The sequence below is a fragment of the Mycteria americana genome, chromosome 2 (assembly GCF_035582795.1).
Source record: "Mycteria americana isolate JAX WOST 10 ecotype Jacksonville Zoo and Gardens chromosome 2, USCA_MyAme_1.0, whole genome shotgun sequence".
In the NCBI taxonomy this organism is placed as follows: domain Eukaryota; kingdom Metazoa; phylum Chordata; class Aves; order Ciconiiformes; family Ciconiidae; genus Mycteria; species Mycteria americana.
In genome coordinates, this window is record NC_134366.1 from 10659788 (window position 1) to 10670844 (window position 11057).

The 11057-nt window shown below is 46.0% G+C and overlaps 1 long non-coding RNA gene across 2 annotated transcripts; it reads left to right on the forward strand.

Moving 5' to 3' along the window:
- The first annotated feature begins 1643 nt into the window (after positions 1-1643).
- LOC142406562 (uncharacterized) lies at positions 1644-7331 on the forward strand. 2 transcript variants are annotated; one of them, XR_012774608.1, is made up of 3 exons: positions 1644-2184; positions 5264-5360; positions 5736-7331. It is a non-coding gene; the product is annotated as an uncharacterized LOC142406562 (long non-coding RNA). The 2 variants fall into 2 exon arrangements; XR_012774607.1 differs by lacking the exon at positions 1644-2184 and adding an exon at positions 3606-4460.
- The last annotated feature ends 3726 nt before the right edge of the window (positions 7332-11057 follow it).

Genomic DNA, 11057 nt, shown 5'->3' on the forward strand with positions numbered 1-11057 from the left:
CGCCTGACTCCGTTGGGTAATGAGATAGCCCCTGTGTTTTAAACCTCTCTCCTACAGCTTCCTTTGGTTTCCTCCCCTCCTCCATCCCGACACTGGAAGGGACGCCGAACACCACATCCTCTTTCACCTTCTCCATGCCACTCATGATTTTACACATTTTGCTCATGCCAGCCTTTGGTTAACTCTTTTATGGCTCAAGAGGGCCAGCATATTGAACCATTCCTCGCAGAAAGGCCTTTTCCTACCTTTGATCACCGCCTCAGTTAGGTTAGGAAAGCTCGTTAAACAGCGGCTGTTGCTCAGCTCCATAAACTGTGATGACTGCCTGGATGAGCATGACTAGCATTTTAGCAACTTGCTAATACCCCGTTATCAGTCTGACAGAAAGAGAAAAAGGCCACGCGGAGCCCGGGATGCAGGAAGAGCAGACCAACGCTCGAGACCCAGCTCCGATGCCCTCAGTCTCACCAGGCTCTCACGGGCTCTGCAATGAGAACGCATGAGCTCATGGCAGTGATGGTATCTCCAGAGCATGGTCCCACGCACCTTCACCCTCCTTCCCACCCCCTCAGCCGAAATCGCGTCACGGGGCATTCCTTGGCGGCTGATGGGACGCACACCTCCTGACTCAGGCACCGCTCCTGCCGCTGCTCGCTGTTCCTGGGGCCGCGAGCATTAGCTGTCTGTAGCTCTGCTTGGCTGGCAGCACACGGACCGTGGAGTAAGTGCTTTATTGTAAGAAGTGCCTGGTGTTGCCAATGCCAGTTTGCCTGCTCCCACGGAAAACTGGCGTTGGCTCTATGATCCCTGCCGACCAGGGAGACGGGTCCGGTAACCTTGGGAAGACACCTTGCTCCCGGTGTGACACATCCCTGCAGGCAGCGCCTGGAGACGTGGGCAGTGCGACTCCACGCGTCCCTGATTTCTGCAGCGCTGCCCGTGGCAGCACAACAGCTTTTCCATTTCCAATCTCTTTTTGTCCAATGTGCAGGTGATATTTCTCATCTGTAGCAATCTGAGCTGTGATTTTCCCTATTTCCCTCAGAACCTTTTGTGCAGGGACAGCTGTGCGCAAGTGTTCACTTACTGGGTTTTAGGGTCACCGACGTCATTTGGGAAATCTTTAACAGCTGGGGAGTTAGTTATGAGGAAACATCAGTGATGGTCGGGAGGATCCAGAGAGATGGGAGGGTGCAGGACATCAAACACTGATTCTTAACGTGCAAAGTCAAAACTGGCCCATTGATCCCATCCCCCAAAAGGTTGTGTCAGGATCTGTCAAAGCTCAGAGTGCGTCTGGCTCTGCAGTTCTGGTTCAGATCCAGCTCCACTTTAAATACGATTTTGCCCAATAGGTTTTCGATCTGGGTGCAGACACAGGCTCAAGTGACTGGTAACCTCTGCTCGCTGGGCCTCTGCCCCAGCAGACAGCCCTGCTGCGGTTTGCAGGAAGGTTTTTTTTGGGTGCACCTGAGCCCACGGCCTCTTCTTTCTCAGCAGGATTCAGGTTTGGTGGTGGTGGTTTTTTAATCAACAAAATGAATTCCCTTGGAACCACAAATTTTTCTATCATGAATACTTAGGAAAATATTATTCAGCTCATGCGTAATGCAAGTCTCAGGTTGCATTAGGAGATGGGATGTGATAGAACACGATGGTAATGAGTCACCTCATATCATGTTTTATTGTGATGTGTCAGCTGAGAAAGCTAGAGTGCTATAGGTGTTTCTACCAGCCCAGTTATGAAACAACCGCTGGTTCACGCAGAGATTGCTAAGTTTTTCCTAGGCTAGTTAGCAGATAGGTTTAGGTCTGTGGTTTAGCAATATTTTGTTTTAAGTTGCTAACAATGAGCTGCCTCAGAATGTATTTTCCATCCAGAAAAGTCATCAGTCCCCTGTTAGCAAGAGTTAACCTTGCTCAGGAACTCCAGTCATCAGGACGAGACTGTCTCTCTTGGCAGAGGGGAATGTTTGTGAGATCGTCTTTATTTTAGGGCTACTTTCTGCTGGCATTGAGTAGAAGAGGGTGACAATGCCATCGCCCGTCGCTGCTGTAGAACTGAGAATATGAAGGCATGATTTGGAAAGTCAGGAGGTTAGAGATGGCCCTATACTTCTCAATTTAATCCACAGAGTGACAGATGCCCAGACCCAGGCAGAAAAACTCAAAAGGCTTTTCAAGGTAGGCTTTTCATTTCCATTACTGCTGGCTGCATTGCTGGTGGTCATTGAGACAAGCACACAGGACCCTTCAGGACGTTGCAGCCGCCCTGGGTATAAAATTGTGTCTATGGGATGCGGGTGACGGAACTGGTGGAGACCAATGGGTCTCAGCCCCTCTCCACCACTGGTCTGGTGAGACCTTCAGTCAACTGCTTTGCCTCCTGCTGAAATGCCCATGGATTTGCCAAGGCTGCACAAGCAAACAGCCACTCAGCTGGGCAGTCGGGAAGTATCTGGTGTACATGATCTGCTATGGGGATGGTGGACGAGGGCTTTTTTTTTTTTGTAAAAGTTTAGGTAAATTTTGAGAATAAGGATTTATATGTTCAACTTTTCTTGTTGTGCTATTTATTTTGACTACGAGTGGGCTCAGCAGGGGGGCCGTAGTTTCTAGCCCCTCGCAGAGGGGACAGATTCAGGGCAGGTATACGTGTGTCCTCTCCCACAGCTCTGTGGCTTCTCCTGACTGCGACCCTTCGGCAGTCCCCGTCCCTTTAGCCCACGTCTCCCTGCGGCACAAAAAGTCAATTCAGTGAAACGCTCTGGGGCTTTTGCTGTGTCAATAAACAGAGACCAGGGTAGGACCTTTCCCTTCATTTTTATACTATGGTTTGAACTCCCCGTCCTTAAGTGTTGGTCTTGCACCATTAACCCTTTGCAGCCCTGGTTTGAGGAGGTTTCCTAGTGGGGTTGTAAATGCTTCAGAGGAGGTACCCGGGGAGGGAAGCTGAATAATGGAAATGTTAACAGACCTTTCATTACACACCCTATACATCATTACTTAATTTCTTTGCCTTTGTCTCCTGTTTTTATATTTTTTTTTCCCCTGATCAATAGCATTCATCCTACTCGGTGAACAGGCTTGATACTGTTCTTATGGTGTGAAAATTACTGTTGCTTTGACTGGCTCCTATTACCAGGTGACACTGCTTGGCAGAAAACAATGAATCTTCCTATTATTTGGAAAATAAATGTGATTTATGTGAGCAGCAATCGATAGTGGTCTGTGTCTTGCCGTCAGAGTGCTTGCTTTCTTGAAATAAGGCTTTTACTTTTGGAGTGTGAAGGCTGTTTGTCTAGAGCTGTGGAGCAATTTAGAATATATATTTTTTTAATCTCAGCTTTTATTAGGTATTGTTTAAAAGATGATGATAAAGAAAACATCTGTTGTCTTTTTAAAGTGTTGATGTCTACGTGGAAAGCAGTTGAGTAGGTGTGAAGTTAAGCACGCGGGCAGGAAGGACGTGTTGTGGATGCTGGAGATGATGGAGGGAGGAGGAGGAAGGGGAAGGCTGACCACCGAGCACCGGCGATCGCTTCCCTTCACTCACTGCAGAGATGATGGTCAACACTGAGGATTTATTATTAAAATGCCACAACACTGATAACAAAAAATGGACCAAGTTAGCTGCAGGGAAGCGGAACTGCTTCCCCTGATAGCTGTGCAAGACATTACCTGGAGATGTCTGGGGAGGCCTATGAGGCTGTTCCTGGTTTTTCTGTTCATTCTTGCCCTTTTGCAGCAACCTCTCTGCTGCCTACTAGTTGGCCTTATCAGCTGTGGGCAAAGTCTGCTCCCAGGCAGCGCAGGTGTGGGTCCTCTTCCTCTAATGCCCGCACTGAAAATGTCTTGCGCTTCTTGAAGAAAATAAATAAAGTAAACCAGTAAATAAAACTAGTAAATAAAGAGCTTACCTATTTGGGGACGCTTTTTGTCTCTCTCTCAGGGCAAAGGAACTAAGAGAGCTCTCATCGCGATTTTTTTTTTTTTAATTAAAAATAGGTATAGTCTCCAAGTCTTCTCAACTCTTATTCCAGTCTTAACAGTGATTTAAACTACAGTTCTGGTGTATTTACACAGAGAGAGGAGGTTGACTGACTGAGTGCGTATATCAGCACCTCTGCAGGCAATTACAGTTGAAGCCAAACCCTGAGCTCTTCCCCGTAATTGCGTCTCCCGTGCCACGGAAGAGCGGCCACAGCCCCCAGGGCAGCAGAGTGAGGGCCACCGCAGCGGGGCACGGGGACCCCGCACCTCCAAGGATGGATGCCTTCAGAGACCTGCGATGCCCAGATGCTGGAGAGCCACCCACGTGATTCCAGTCCCGGGGTGGAAATTTCCACCTCCTGGGGATCACGTTTAACCTCAGGAAACAATTCTGTCCTCCAACGCACAGCCTAAGGGGCCATGCTTTTTGCAAGATCACTGGCGAAAGAAGCCTTGCGTCCGAAAAGGTACTTCTGCACGTTCGCACAGGAAAGGATGAACGCTGAATATACGCCTATTACTGCTGGATGAAGGGCCAAAGACACGGGGCCCAGATTATTTCTCTGTACAGAACTGAGCTGCTCAGAAAAATAGTCAGCCAAGAGATTTTTGTTAAGGTATTTTGACAAAGATGAATGTTCCCTTAGGAAGCAGGTACATCAGATGGGAAGAGGTTGATCATTAATTTTAAAAAGTCAATTTTCTGTCAGGTAAAGGTTTATTTTGGAGACGTTTTACTATCCCTTCCTGCTGGCCTTCTTGCTCTGCTCTGGGGCTGATTTCCGGTCAGGCTGAAGTGAACACCTGAAAGTTGTTTCCTTCTCCATAGAAATATATATGCATGCATACATATACATATGTATATGTACCTTAAGCACCCTTCTGGATATTTTCAACTACTTTTCTTAGGCCCAGAGGATGGATACTGTACTAGCAGCTAGGAGGATGGAGCAAACTGGAATTGCCTTTATCAGTCTTAAAACAGTGGAATCATCAGTTTTCTGAATATCTTTGTGCAGAGTCTGTGAGTTTATGTTCAGGTAGTGCCAAGCACTGGGGTGATCTAACCCTAATTTGGGTCTCCTCAGTAGAATGCCTTTGTTTTATGGTCAAGAGGGGTTTATTATGAAAATCTGATCTGCTACATTACATGGGGCCATATAATTTCCCTTAATGATGACTGCATTGAAGTTATGATCTCATGGCAAACCCAGAGTGCGTATCTCATAGAGAAACACCCAGCCACAAATGAAATAATTATCTCTTTTAGGCATCATCTCTTATAGAAGGGACTTCAGTTTACCCCGTTCCTCAAACAGCAGCTTCTTCCAAGCAACTGCCTGGCTGGCTGCAGTGCCTTTACACAGGTAGGACCATCTCTGGCCAGGACTAAACATAGGGTTTGTGCTGAGTTAGCTACAAGGAATGGCTTTGAGTGGGTAAAATAGCATAAATACAGCTGCCAGGGTAGCTATAATTATACCGACTTTGATAAAATATAATTACGCTGTTGTTAAAGGGACTTTGGTGTAGTTTATTTCTTCGACTTGCAAGAGTTGCGTAGAGATAGAGAGCTGTCAAAGGGAGCCCACAGTTTTGTTTCCTTATCTGAAATTAAAGCTCCAGGACACAGCTGTATTCTTGTACTTTGAAGATTAATTTAAAATAAATACCATACTTTTTATATCAGGCTCTTCCCTTCTGTCTGGGATTTTTGTCACATGTGGACGTACTTGTTGCAGGTGCAGCTCTTCCTGCTGTCCCACTTTGGAGAGGCCGTATTTGTGTGTCTTTACCTGGCTACTGGTGCGGGATTCAGCACGGTGTGTTTTACCACTCGATTTCTAGTGATAAGTACCTCCACTGGGATAATGACACACGAACTTGAGGAGGTGCTGTACATTAGTTATACCAACCCAGATAGTCTGAGGTAAAATTCTGGGCTTATTTAAGGCTTCACATATGTAACACAAATAAGCTATTGCTATGTGTATCATTACACTGAATCTCACTCTTAAAGGATATTTTATTTTGATCGGGAAACAGACGACCCAAGTAACAGAAGTACCATGTTGCTACCTCAGAATCTGGTCATAATTTGAGGACATTATCAGGATGTGTCCTCCAGAAAAGCTCCTGAAAAGGTCTTCCTATTTAAATTAAACCTTGTGGAGCGCACAATGCTTTTCTGAATGGAACTAACCATTCCTTAATTTAGCCCTGGCACTTGCTGTGCTATTTGCACTACTATATACTGATATTCAGTGAATTAAATCATGATGCATCCTTCCAAGTGCAGTGGTGAAGAAATCCCATCAACCCACATTACTTTAAAGCAGCCTTCGCCAACTAATTTGTATTGCTCGAAACGTGGAGCGCTTTACTGTGATAACTCTAATACTTACATAGTAAACCCCCAAATCCTGCTATCATTTATGAGCCTAGAAGGGGCTTTGCTCCAGAAAGCTTAATGTACTCCTGTCAGGTTCCTGACCTCATAAATAAAGCCGTGCTCTGCTTTCCCCCCAGGAAGAGGTTGTTGTGTTCCTGACTCTCGTCAAATTGAAATTGTTACTAAAACAGCTTTTTGGCATCAGCCAAGAGCTTCCTACTTTGTAAGCTACCTCATCCTCATTTTTGATACAGCTGAATTTCCTAGCACATTAGCCTAATTTATCAGCTTTGTTATGATTTCTTCGTTAGAGTCCTTCTGGTTTTCTGCAATTCCTGAGCATTTGGGGCTGCAAAGCTTATTAATCTGGAAGCAGAAGTTTTGCTGGAGGAATCAGCCTTTACAGATATGAAGTTCAAAGCTGGAAATTTGCTGGAGTGAGGGTGGGCTGGAGGCAGAAAGTGGTTTGATGTATGATGCATGACCACATTACAGACGTAACTCCGTACTTGAGAAGGTGGCTTTCATGGTTAAGAGAGTAGCCTGGGACTTAGAGAATCTGCATGCAGTTCTTGGCTCTGCTCCTGCCTTCTTGAGCCAATCTTAAAATGGTTACCAGTCAGCCTATCTCTCTGTTCCCCATGTATAAAATAAGGTAATGTAATCCTTTTCTGTTGCACTTCATTCAATCCATTTAGCTCATTAATTCTTTAGACCAGAAACTTAATCATGCTGTTTGTCCTGGTTTCAGCTGGGATAGAGTTGATTTTCTTCCTAGTAGCTGGTATAGTGCTGTGTTTTGGATTTAGTATGAGAATAATGTTGATAACACACTGATGGTGTAGTGGTTGCTAAGTAATGTTTACACTGGTCAAGGACTTTTCAGCTTCCCATGCTCTGCCAGGTGCACAAGAAGCTGGGAAGGACCATAGCCAGGACAGCTGACCCCAGCTGGCCCAAGGGCTATTCCATACCATATGGTGGCATGCTCAGTATAGAAACTGGGGGGAGGTGGCTGGAGGGCAGCGATCGCTGCTTGGGGACTGGCTGGGCGTCAGTTGGTGGGTGGTGAGCAACTGCATTGTGTATCACTTGTTTTGTACATTATTATTATTATTATTATTATTATCCTCTGCTGTCCTATTAAACTGTCTTTATCTCAACCCACGGGTTTTACTTTTTTTTCTGGTTCTCTCCCCCATCCCACGGGGAGGGGAGGGTGAGCGAGCGGCTGCGTGGTGCTCAGTTGCCAACTGGGTTTAAACCACGACACTGTTTCACAAGGCAAGCACACAGAGAAATAATGTGGAGCAATACAGATTAAGCAGTCTTGTAGCTTATAAAAATGAAATTCAACCCTAACAGCAACTCCCCCTTACTACCCAAACCGAGACAACATATTTCACCCTCTCCCTGACATCTAGACGCACCAGAGATGGAGATGGGTGAGGTCTGCTAAGTGCCCCGCTCCACCCTTCTGCTGGTGGCTCTCATTGCATCCCCTCTCATTCTGCCTAATTGTATTTGCAGTGCAAGTATTTGTACAACCACAGCCATATCCAAGGGCTTTCCCAGAGATAAGAGGTTTTATTTCACTTCCATCCAGAGCTATCTGCAAAATAATGTAATTAGTTTAGCCCATGTTTGTCAAGAGAAAACAAAACTGAACAGCTTAAATGGTATTTGGAGGAGCAACACATTCCTGCCCTTTGGCATAATTCAGCCTATAACTCTTTATCCAGCTGTGCCTGTGCTATCATGTCCACCACTCCGGGGTGTGACACAGAGCAGGGCTGTAGGAAGATACCGTCCTGATTTAGAGGAAAATTTCAGCACATCCATCACATGAAAAGTTATTCCACTCCTTCGGTTATTTATCTTCTGCATTTGTAAGACATGTTTTTGTAGGTACTCACGTTTTCGGGGCGTGGGTTAGTGCAGAAGCAAGGTAACCGGTTCTCTTCTGGCTTTCCTTCAGCTCTGTCCCCAGCACGCTGGACGTGAGCCCCGCTGGAGTGGAGCAGACCCTGTAACTGCCCTCTGTGAGGGGTTTAAATAGATTTTCCCGCTTGTTAGACAAACCTAATGTAACCTTAACTATCCAAGGCAACTAGCGTGGTAAAAAGATGCCGTAAGATCTCAAGAATCCAGAGCAAAAGGAGGAACGTTTAAAAATGCCCCCAAAACAGCTACCTTTAATGGAATTAGATAGCTTAGCTAAATAAATAAGAAGCTATTGCTTGTGGAAACATATCTCGGTGATTTCCCCTGAGGTAAAATCAGTACAGCAAAAGAAAAAAAAAAAAGTCTAAAAAAAAAAAATCCCTCACCATAAACCCAAAGGGACTTGTCAGCTCTACGGCAGAAATTGGAGAGACCACTCAAGCAAGAAGAGGATTAGGCTATCTGCTATCAAAGCACTCATGGACTGGATTTTTACAGCAACTTAAACAGAAAGTGGTGGGGTTTTGGGTTTGTTTTTTTTCCATTTCCTGCTGTGGCAAAGATTGGAAGAAAAAATATACACAACAGAGTCCCTGAGGTAATGTCTTTCCAGTGGGACCAGTGCTTCCAGCGGGACCTCCTTCTAGGTCCATCAGCTTTAACAATTATAAAACTGCTCTGCTTTACACAGTGACCCCAAAGGCAGTGTGAAACATTTACACCTTTGGTTAAATCTGTGAAGACCCATGTCCCGCGGTGCTGAACATGAGAGTGAGCTGGCCTGGCTGTGAGAAGGAAAGGACATAGTTGGTGACGAAGGGTCCTGGATGCTGCCTGATGCAGGAGAGCTGGAAGCAGCTACGCTACCACAAATACTGCCTCCTAATCCCCTCTGACCTGGGCTCCTGATCCCAGACACATCAGCGCTCAGCTATTTTGAATCTGCTCAGGCTTCCAAAAATACCAGGCATGCCCTGAGCATACTCACATTAGCACAGCCTCCGCCGTGAGAACATGGTACGAGCTTGTTTGCTCCGTACTAGCAGCACCGTGCTCGCCCGCTGCGCTGCCTCCCTGCCGCCGCAAGACAACAGGACTGTATTTACAAGTAGCAGAAATTGGGCAAATTATTACTGGAGTGTGAATAAATGATTCCTTATTAAAACCCAAAATTTTTTCACTGAGCCTTCAGCTTTTCAGACTGTGCTTTTGCTGAAGTTGACTCTGAGTATTATGAGGAGGGGATAGATTACATTGCTGCTGTATAGTCCTCAGCTCCGGCACAAGTCACCTGGTTGCTCTGATCCTCTTCTTCTTTATGAGGTCCTTCCAGGTACCGTCTCCTCTAGGCTCAGTCCAGCTCCAGCCCTCTCTTCTGCGTTCCTGCAGCTTCTCAGGTTGGGCTGGTGGCAGCTTTCAGGGGGCGCAGACAAGCTCACCTCCATTTGGTGCGTCCCTTGCCTTACTTATTATATGGTTCCTGCAGCCATTTTATAGTAAACTATGCCAAGGCAGCATAACTGGGCATCTTCACTTGCCCATCCTCAGAGCTGCTGGTGCGCTGTGTGTTTGGTGACTGGTCCTTCACTGTCACGCTGTGACTGAGCCCTGCTCCCACTGTCTGCTTTGTGTCTTTAAACAGTTTTCCCCTAAAGAGAGAACAGATATGGTTTTAATTTGGAGTCTCCTTCTGGGCTTTCAACTCACTCTTCTAAAAGTTATTAATTCCAGGACAGACACAATTTCCTCTCTCTTTTTCAGCCTTAGATTCTGGTGCTGTTGAGGTAACGTATCTCTGTCTGTCTAGCTTTTAGTTATAAAGCCTTTGCCACTGCATAACTGTCTCCCTTTCCTTGTCTAGTTTTCTTTTCTTTCTTGCCACTCTATTGCCAGCTGGAAAAAACCTGTTATCTCCTTTCTATGGACAGGGCATAAAGAGATAAAAAAGCAATTCCAATGCCAAAGTCTACCTGCCCAGCCATCAGCCACCACCCTTCCTTGGCTAAACCCAACAGTGTCCTAAGCCTGAAGCCTCCTCAGGTTCTCCTTGGAGATTTCCCTAAACATCCCTACGTGTTCTGTGCGCAGAGACACACAACCACCAAGTTCATGCAGCAACCTGCATTCCTGCTGGTAGTCACCAATAAGGTGCTCTGTGCCATTTTCACCTTCAGAGTCTACCCTGAAAAGGTCCACATGCCTAAAGGTGGTCTCAATTTATGCTCAGCAGATAAAACCTTCTGCTGGGATGGAGTAGTTGCAGGTTCACATCCCTCAGCAGCCTGAAGGCTTCACAGCATTATCACCTGCCTGTTAGGCTCTTCTCTTGGAGGAAGCAGAATAACCATGCATCTTTAAAACAGCTATTCAAGGATTTCATGCAGCGTGGGCAAGCTTCAGCACAAGAATATACCCAATGCCAGACATCGTGAGCAAGACTCCTACAGCCCATGAACCATGCAATGGGCCTCATAGGTCTGCAGCAGCAACCTTGCCTCCGGGATGTCACATTTTGTAAAAAACAGTAGACTTGACCTCAAGGTCTACCATCAGTAGAGTCCTCTCCATAGGAGAGCTTCATGTGGAAGTGGGTTTTCTTAGCCCCTTCCCCTACACCACTTTGTGGGGTCAGTTTACCTTATCTTGACGTCATTCCCTAAGGCGTCTGACTTCCAACAGTGCTCTTTTTTAGGTATTAAAGTGCCCGAGTTCTGCTTATAAATCTAAT